Source organism: Mercenaria mercenaria, chromosome 6 (assembly GCF_021730395.1).
Source record: "Mercenaria mercenaria strain notata chromosome 6, MADL_Memer_1, whole genome shotgun sequence".
Lineage (NCBI taxonomy): Eukaryota > Metazoa > Mollusca > Bivalvia > Venerida > Veneridae > Mercenaria > Mercenaria mercenaria.
In genome coordinates, this window is record NC_069366.1 from 15,248,438 (window position 1) to 15,257,139 (window position 8,702).

The 8,702-nt window shown below is 34.2% G+C and overlaps 1 protein-coding gene across 1 annotated transcript in view; it reads right to left on the bottom strand.

The window, feature by feature from the left end:
• Nucleotides 1-3,589, bottom strand: part of LOC123549584 (uncharacterized) — an 80,611-nt gene extending 77,022 nt beyond the window's left edge. The window contains exon 1 of the mRNA XM_053545193.1: nt 3,559-3,589. The gene's annotated coding sequence lies outside the window, so the exon portion shown is untranslated. The remainder of the gene's footprint in view (nt 1-3,558) is intronic.
• Nucleotides 3,590-8,702: the final 5,113 nt, after the last annotated feature.

An 8,702-nucleotide genomic window follows, 5' to 3' on the forward strand; every position in this document is an offset into this window, starting at 1 on the left:
ATTCCATGCACGGCTCAGTTTTACATTCTCAGCGCACATTTCTGCTCGTGCAAGTTCTGCAAAGACTATAATACTGCGAGGGCAAATGGTCATGGCGTGCACATAAGTCATTTAAGCACTGCTGCATTTGAAATGCACGGGAAGAGAAACATACCTAACAAATTTCAATGCATGGACATACAGCTCCAAATTCCAATATGTTTTAACATTTCTTTGCATATAGCTTTATATTAAAATAGATTGTATCCGCAAAAAGATAAAGTGAGAGAAATTTCTCAACTGAGTAAGTACGCTTGAAACAATAATACGTGCTAACAAAAGGGACTTTAGTTGCAAAATCAAACTGTTTGCCGTCTTTGAAATTCATGATGCTTAAAAGGCGTGTTTTCGTTACTTTTCTTACCTTACAGGTCCTTAAATCTCTTATTAATGTGCACTGATTGTACTTATATCGTGAGAAATAAAATTTAAACCTTGGTCGAGTACTTTAACATTCAACGTTTTAATACATTTATTTCCGATTGAAACTAAATTAGAAGAAATCAAATACAAATTGCCCGTGTAAATACGTAATTACCTTGAAATACAGACGGAAGTCTAACAATGAAAACTTTTAAAAGTCATGCTTTTTGACTTCTACCTTTTTATCTAATTATAATAATTTCTAGACAATTAGGCATGGTTTAAACTTCATTCTTTGTTAAAAGTGTTGTATTTGACAGGTCGTAAATGAATGTATTACAAAGAACTCTTACATGACAAGTTACTTCAGACATTGACACGAACAGCTCAGCAGTTTCGGGAGATATACTATTGTATTGCAAGTATAGGCGTTGAATAATTTCTACAAGCCGAATATGCAAATAGAGAAGTTACCACATAAACAACACAAGTAAATATGTAACAAACACTTCTACATTTGTAAACTGTAAACTTACCGCCTAAAATTTGGCATGTGACAGAAGTTACCGTCTTATATTTACACATGTGCCTTATATAACACATGTGACAGAAATTACCGCCTAATACATGTATTTACACGCATGCCTTATACCTACAGGCCTACCGTGACATGTGACAGAAGTTTCCGGATACTATATTTACACGTGTGCCTTATATTTGCACCTGTGACAGAAGTTACCTCCTAATATTTACACATGTGTCTTATATTTACATATGTGCCTTTTATCGACACATGTGAAAGAAATTAACGCCTTATATTTACACATGAGACAGAAGTTACAGCCTAATTTTTACTTATATGCCTTAAATTTACACGTGTGCCTCACATTGATATATGTGTGTTATATTTACACACGTGACAGAAGTTGCCGCCTGATACTTTTACATATACCCTATACTTGCAAATGTGACAAAAGTTAACGCCTTATATTTACACACGAGAAAGGAGTTGTTACCTAATAGCTACACATATGCCTTATATTTGCACATGTGACAAGTTACCGCCTTATATTTACAAATGTGCCTGATATTCACACATGTGACAGTAGTTACCGCCTAATATTTACACATGTGACAGAAGATACAATTTTTAACCAACATAGCTTCATTTTTACATAAAGCAGAAGTTACCAGGACTACCAAGTTACCAACGTAACAAACAAAGCTCCAGTGACAGCTGTGACTTAGGCCGGTCGGTAATGGGGTGACATAGTTAAGGTACATTTTTCGTGACTAACGTCATTTGGATTTAAAGATTTCCTAAAGCAAGATACTAATAAATTTTATATCAAAACAATTCCCTGCGGCCATGATATAGATCGTTTATTGGCTGTCCAATGGAAATATGAACTATCACGATCACTTATGAGAACAGCAAATGACTACGGATTCGATAATATATTGATTTTGACCACAACGAAAACCTTAGACTGGCATCAGTCGTTAGAGTCATTAAATGTAAAGCACTCAACAGACTTGGTAAGTCTGCGAAAACTTTTGGAACGTGTACAAGATTATGAAAGATCTCAGCAACAACATAAATCTGGGCAATATCCGGGTGATTGCATGTTCTCGTTAGCGAATTCGGCAATTTTCGGACTAAAAGTAGCTTGTGCATAAACTTTCCGTGGGAAAACGGAAACTGTCTAAATTGCACAGGAAGCATATCTTATTTGCAAAAAGGCATAACGGGCCCACTACCTTAATATTTTTTTTCCATAAATAACTTTTTTAAAAGTATACTATAAGGAATAAAGAGAAACTATGAAGATACTTGTCTGTATCAAGTTTAAGATAAAATATGCACGAATCTACTTCATGAATATAGTTCGCTAGATCGTCTTTTACGGCACGAGAATCATGTTACATGATGTTGCCAGACGGATTTTGCCGGCTTGGGTGAAATCAACGGAATCGACATTCTAGTGTAAAAGGAAGTTTTGAGAAACGACGTTTAAAGATTTGAGTGTCAATGATTTTACCCTACTTACAGCCTTTTTGAAATAAACTTAGCCTTTTTAGGGTAGTTCTACAAGAGCACAAATTCACTTTCATACAGAGGTCATAGAGACATACCTAACCACACCGAAACCTCAATTTTGCCAAATGGACGTACGTCACTCTGACATTTGGGCGACGAACGGTCAATATCTCTGATTCTTATTTCAACAATTATTGTTTAAGAATTAGTACATGACAAAAATCGATGGAAGGAGAACAAATTTTGTATTTGATGTAATATAACATCCTTTGGTATCTACATAATATGCAATATTTCTTGTTATATCGTAACACATTCTGGTGTCAAATATGCTATATTTGTTATAATATAATAACATTCTCTGCTGTCAAATATACTAGATATTTGTTGTTATATCATAACATTTTCTTGTGTAAAAGATGCTAAATTTGTTGTTTGTTGTTATAAGGTATTGCACGTTTGACAAACCGGAAGTGATCTCATAACGTCATTTATCTGGAAAACGTAGAATAAAGCCTGGCTTCGGTGTACGGAAATGAAAATCACTTTATAAATTGATGGTAACCTATGAGTAAATCTATTACAATGGCACTGATACTGTCTTTCTAAAGTTAAAATATGATATAATGTCTTAAATTAGCATGAAATGTGCGGTTCGCTTTAATCATGGTCAAATATTAGATAAATAATAATAATAATAATATACATTTACTTCACCGCATTATAGGCCATATGTTTATTTACAGCCTAATAGAAGTTTCGTCAAAATCTACATTGTTGAAAAATTTCTATTCGCGAAAATACTACAAAGTTATGATTTTCACATAGACTTCCGTTATAGAAATAGCCAAAAAAAAAGCGCACGACCCATCTTTTTTTTTTATGTATATTCGGAAGTTTAGACAAGTTTAGAAAAATTAGAGTTTAATCAAATTCTGCATTATAGAAAAAAAATCTGATTCAAACGTGCAGAACTGCCTTAAGTTATATGCATTTTCTAACATAACAGCAAATCTATAACTAAAGATGACACTGCTATATTCATTCTTATTTTAGAAACTAAAAGAGGAAACTGCTCTCCATTATGTCATGCAATAACAGAATTGTTCACTTACCCATCGTGGTATATCTTATCCGCTGTACTGTATCTGCAATATCTGAATGGGGAAAAAATTATAACACATCGTTTACATTTAATCGCTCCAGTAAACATCAACAAAAAATGCTTGAAATTTTCATACAGGTTTTTATGAAACAATTTAGAAAATATGTACACCTGATGACTAACAATATACCTTCATTAGCTACATTGTAACACAATGGTACGAGCACTCTTTGAAAGGTTAAAATATATAAGTCTGATGTAGCATAACGTTATTTACACACGTTTTGATCTGACAACAAAATAGAGAGGCATTTGATCTACGAAATCATCGTAATCATTGAATTGGAAATGATTGAAAATGATTAGCTTTGAGACTTATAGCTCTATTTCATGATAAGAGGATTATACTTAACACATAATAATTAAGATAGGTAGATTTTGTTAAGGATATGCCATTGTGTATTTATCTGCCTTGTCTCGAGTATCAAAGTATGTCGGCAATTTTGTATTAATCCGCCGACAACCTATGTAATCTTTTGACAGTATATGATTATAAATTCGACACAAAATTTTGATGCCGTGAAGATATGCGACATCTTAAATTTTAATTGTGTATATCAAAATATCAATAACTATATGGGTCTTATAGCAGTCTGGACTGGGCAATACTGTTTTCGCTCCTCCTAATTCAAACAGGACTAGATCAGACTTTAAGCGTCCATGAAACCAGACTACTACTAGAGATAGTTTAGAACATGCTGGTGTACAAAGGAACTACCGGGAGTAGGTAAGACCTTTGTTCTGCACGTGCGTACACTATTTTAACTTGCGAATATACTCTTGACAGGGTGTGGCAACTACTCAGGAAGAAGAACAACAAGAAGGAGAATGAAACATGATGAACGAACATTTTTTTTTATTTATTGGTGAAAGTCACAGATTACAAAACGGACATAAGCAGTTCACGTGTATTTAAACTTTAAAACAGCTTAATTAATTCAGAATAAATATGTTAAATTCAAACGGTCTTCGTTTTTGTTAATTTTCATTTTAAAAAGATCTTTACTTCGATGATTTTTCCATGTTATAGATATATCATATTTTTAAGTATCATCAATGAAATACATACGAGACTCGGCCAATTTGCCATATCTGTAACGGGAGAACTTAATAAGAGTTATCATCAGTCACTATCGTGTTTGTATAAACCTCACTAACATCACAGTTCATCTTCATGGGTGTAAGGTTACAGATGAATTTGTCACTGATTCTGAATATCTCCAGTGAATTTCTATAGAGGGCAATGAACGCGACAAATAGATGACGCTGTGAAAATATAGCGGGATCACTGAAAGATTGAAAGCGAGATATTCACCATGATAACAAGTAATTTACGAACGTGTTCTGAAAGAACATTGTATTTTATGTAAGTCCAGTTTCTTTTTCGAACTTTGCAACCCTGTTGTGAAGTATACAATCTCAAAATCTATGTTCGGGGAGCTGCTTTTCATGAGAGCGGTCCCGGCTCTCTACGCCCAGCCGATCGCCTGGCAAAGTTGTCTCGTAATACAGCGACCGACCGTGCTGTTCTCATTTTTTGGCTTCTGTCGACGAAATTGCCGACTGAACATCTTCAAAACTTTCTTGGATGCTCAGCAAGCTGAATCGACTGATACCGGTCCAAGCTTTCTGTTCGTCGGCTACAGGTTCCGGATCAAATTGCCCATAATACAGTGGGACGGTGCCTCGGAGTGTACTGTTTTTTTCGTCTGCGAAACCGTTAGCGAATTGCTCTCTAAAATTTCACTTTATCGTTACCTTGATAAAGCGTAATGTTATCTCAAAAGTTGAACGTTTCCTCGAAGTACATTGCGGTACTTTACTTTATTATCTCGATAATTTTACGTAAGTGTCCATAGCTGCCATTTATTAGCTAGGCAGCTATTAGCTAGGCAGCTATCGGATATCTTGATATTTCGAACATTTCTGAGAGGCTTTAGTCTACAGTTTTCTGGAAATTTATTGCAATGTTTTCAGAAACATGCACAATTTTTACTAGAAAGTTTGAAAATATTACCGTCATAGCTACACATACTTAGCTTTCGTGTGTGTAGTAGTTTCGACCTTTCACGAAAAATATTGGTATATCAAATAGGCCTATATATATTCCCTGAAGTTCATTGCTGATTATTTGATCCCTTGTCAGGACCATCAAAATTTGTTCTTCAATCGAAATAGTCTTGAGCTATAATATGAAGAACTATCCTACTCATTGCGTACGGAAACGAAATTCTGTTATATATTGATGTTAATATAAATCTACTTATGGTTCTGGTACAGTTAAAATAAACTTATTGTTTAACCTAAAGTATAAAACTTCACTTTAATACTCGATTTTACAAAAGTATATTATTTTAGATCTTAAAAAAAGTTAAAAACTGAAAGAAATATAAATAATATTACTTCCCTTTATATATAACTTTTCATTCCGGTGGCGGACCTGTGACAGATCTTGCTTAGAGCAAGTGCTTAAGCCATGGAACGCGTTTTGCGTTAAATAAGAAATTTTAAGATCCCTTAAAATGAAATTCAACATGTTACATTCTTCATTTCTTTTCACATTAAAAAAAACGAGAAAAAAACACAATAAAAACAGGAATCTTTTTTAAGAAATAAATTACACGGCTACTAAACGCTAGCGCCACCACCAAATTGTGGTGATAAGGAAATGAGCTATCGACATTTCCGTGGTGCAGCTATCGCCCGTTTCTATTTGTAAACACGTGAGTACAATTTATATTTTATCTTATATTTTCATTGATAGAACTTTTTTCGAAAATCGGAGAATGTAGTTCCGTGTAACAACACTTTTACTACAGGTTGGCTGTTATTTCATTAAAATATTATGCAAATTGTGGTGCCAGGAGCTTTTCTCCGGAATCTGACTGTGGCACATTTTCATATCGGCCAGTATTCGAACACCATTCCGATGAATAGACACACTGTTAGAACATACCTGCGCATGCAAATGGTGCAGAAATGATAAATAATTATATACGCACACACCATGAATAATAGAATCTCGGGTTAGAAGAAATATACCAGGATTTTTAAAAGTGGTGGCGCTATAACTCTAGTGATGGCGCTATACAGTAGTGGTGGAGCTGTTACGACATTCAATAATACGAACTGCTGACGCGTCCAGAACAAAACAAACGCAACATTTTTCTAATCGATCATTTTCCTGCAAATAATTATGTTATTAAAGAAAGAAAAACACGATCATAGTTTATTTACCTTTATGAAACATTCTCTATCCAAAAAAAAAAAAGAGAACAAAATACTCACAGACCCTTGGGACACATGTAGTCAAAGTAAATATTTATTCGGGTCAAGAAAAATAGTAGCAATACCTTTATTTCAAACGAAGATTTGTGTCCAGGCAATAATTTGAAGACAGTGTAGAATTTATTTTTATATTAATATTCTGAAAGTTACTTCCCTTTGTTTTTATACGTTGTTTGCATGTCATTGTAAACAAAAGACCTTACTTTCACAATTATTTCTGAAAAGTGAATACAGTACATTTTCAATTCCAATCGATTAAATATGATTAATCAATTAGGGATTACATGTACAATCTGAATCCATATATATGTAGATTATTTTATTTATGTATTTTGTTGAGTAACGTAATTTTAGTATAGTGTGGGATAGGTTGATATCATCGATTATTGTAGAAATTTCCGTGGCTTGCAGACAGACATTTTTATATATTAAAATTGAATATATTAGCCACTAATCATATACAACAGCGCCACCACTACAGTATAGCGCCACCACTTGAGTGATAACGCCACCACTTTCGAAAATAGTCGTGTTTTAATTTTTTACTGTGTTTTTCGTAATTCATTGATGTGTCGGAATACGTGTAATTCATTTCTACACCATTTGCATGCGCAGGTATGTTCTTATAGTGGGTCTATTCATCGGAATGGTGTTCGAATACTTGCCGATATGAAAATATGCCACTGTCAGATTCGGGAGAAAAGCTCCTGGCACCACAATTTGCATACTATTTTAATGAAATAACAGCCAACCTGTAGTAAAAGTGTTGTTACACGGAACTACATTCTCCGATTTTCGAAAAAAGTTCTATCAATAAAAATATAAGATAAAATATAAATTGTACTCACGTGTTTACAGATAGAAACGGGCGATAGCTGCACCACGGAAATGTCGATAGCTCTTTTCCTTATCACCACAATTTGGTGGTGGCGCTAGCGTTTAGTAGCCGTGAATTAATATAAATCCGACATAAAATTTTGATGCCGTGAAGATATGCTACATCTTACATTTTAATTGTAAATATCAAAATTTCAATAACTATATGGGTTTTATAGCAGTCTGAATAGAACAATACCGTTTTCGCTCGACCAGACTAGGTTTCCAGTCGGTCATGAAACCAGACTACCAGACTACTAGAGATGGTTTAGTACATGCTGGTGTATATAGGAACTGCCGGAAGTAGGTCAGTGGCAATTACTCAGGAAGAAGAACAAGAAGAATGGAACATGATGGACAAACAAAACCTTTGAAAGTCACATATTACACAACGGATATAATCAGTTGGCGTGTATCTAATCAGTAAAACAGCTCAATTCAGAATAAATATGCTAAATTCAAACTGTCTTCATTTTTGGTAAATCTCCGTTTAAACAGATCTTTACATCGATGAATTTTTCCATATTATCGATGTATCATATCTAAGTACACACGCGACTCGATCAGTTTGCCAATTCTGTAACCGGAGAACTTAATAAGAGTTATCATCAGTCACTATCGTGTTAATAAACCCAACTAACCTCACAGTTATTCAGCTGTGTGCATCTTCACGAGTGTAAGGTTACAGATGAATTTGTCACCGATTCTGGATGGACAGTAAGATATCTCCAGTGAGTTTCTTTAGAGGGTAATGAACACGACAAATAGATGACGGTGTGAAAATATAGCAGGATCACTGAAAGATTGAAAGCGAGATATTCACCATGATAACGAAGTAATTTACGAACACATTAATTTGTCGTGTTCTGAAAGAAAATCGGAACCAAATTAACTTTGGACATTGTTTTTTTTATATATATGTAAGTCCAG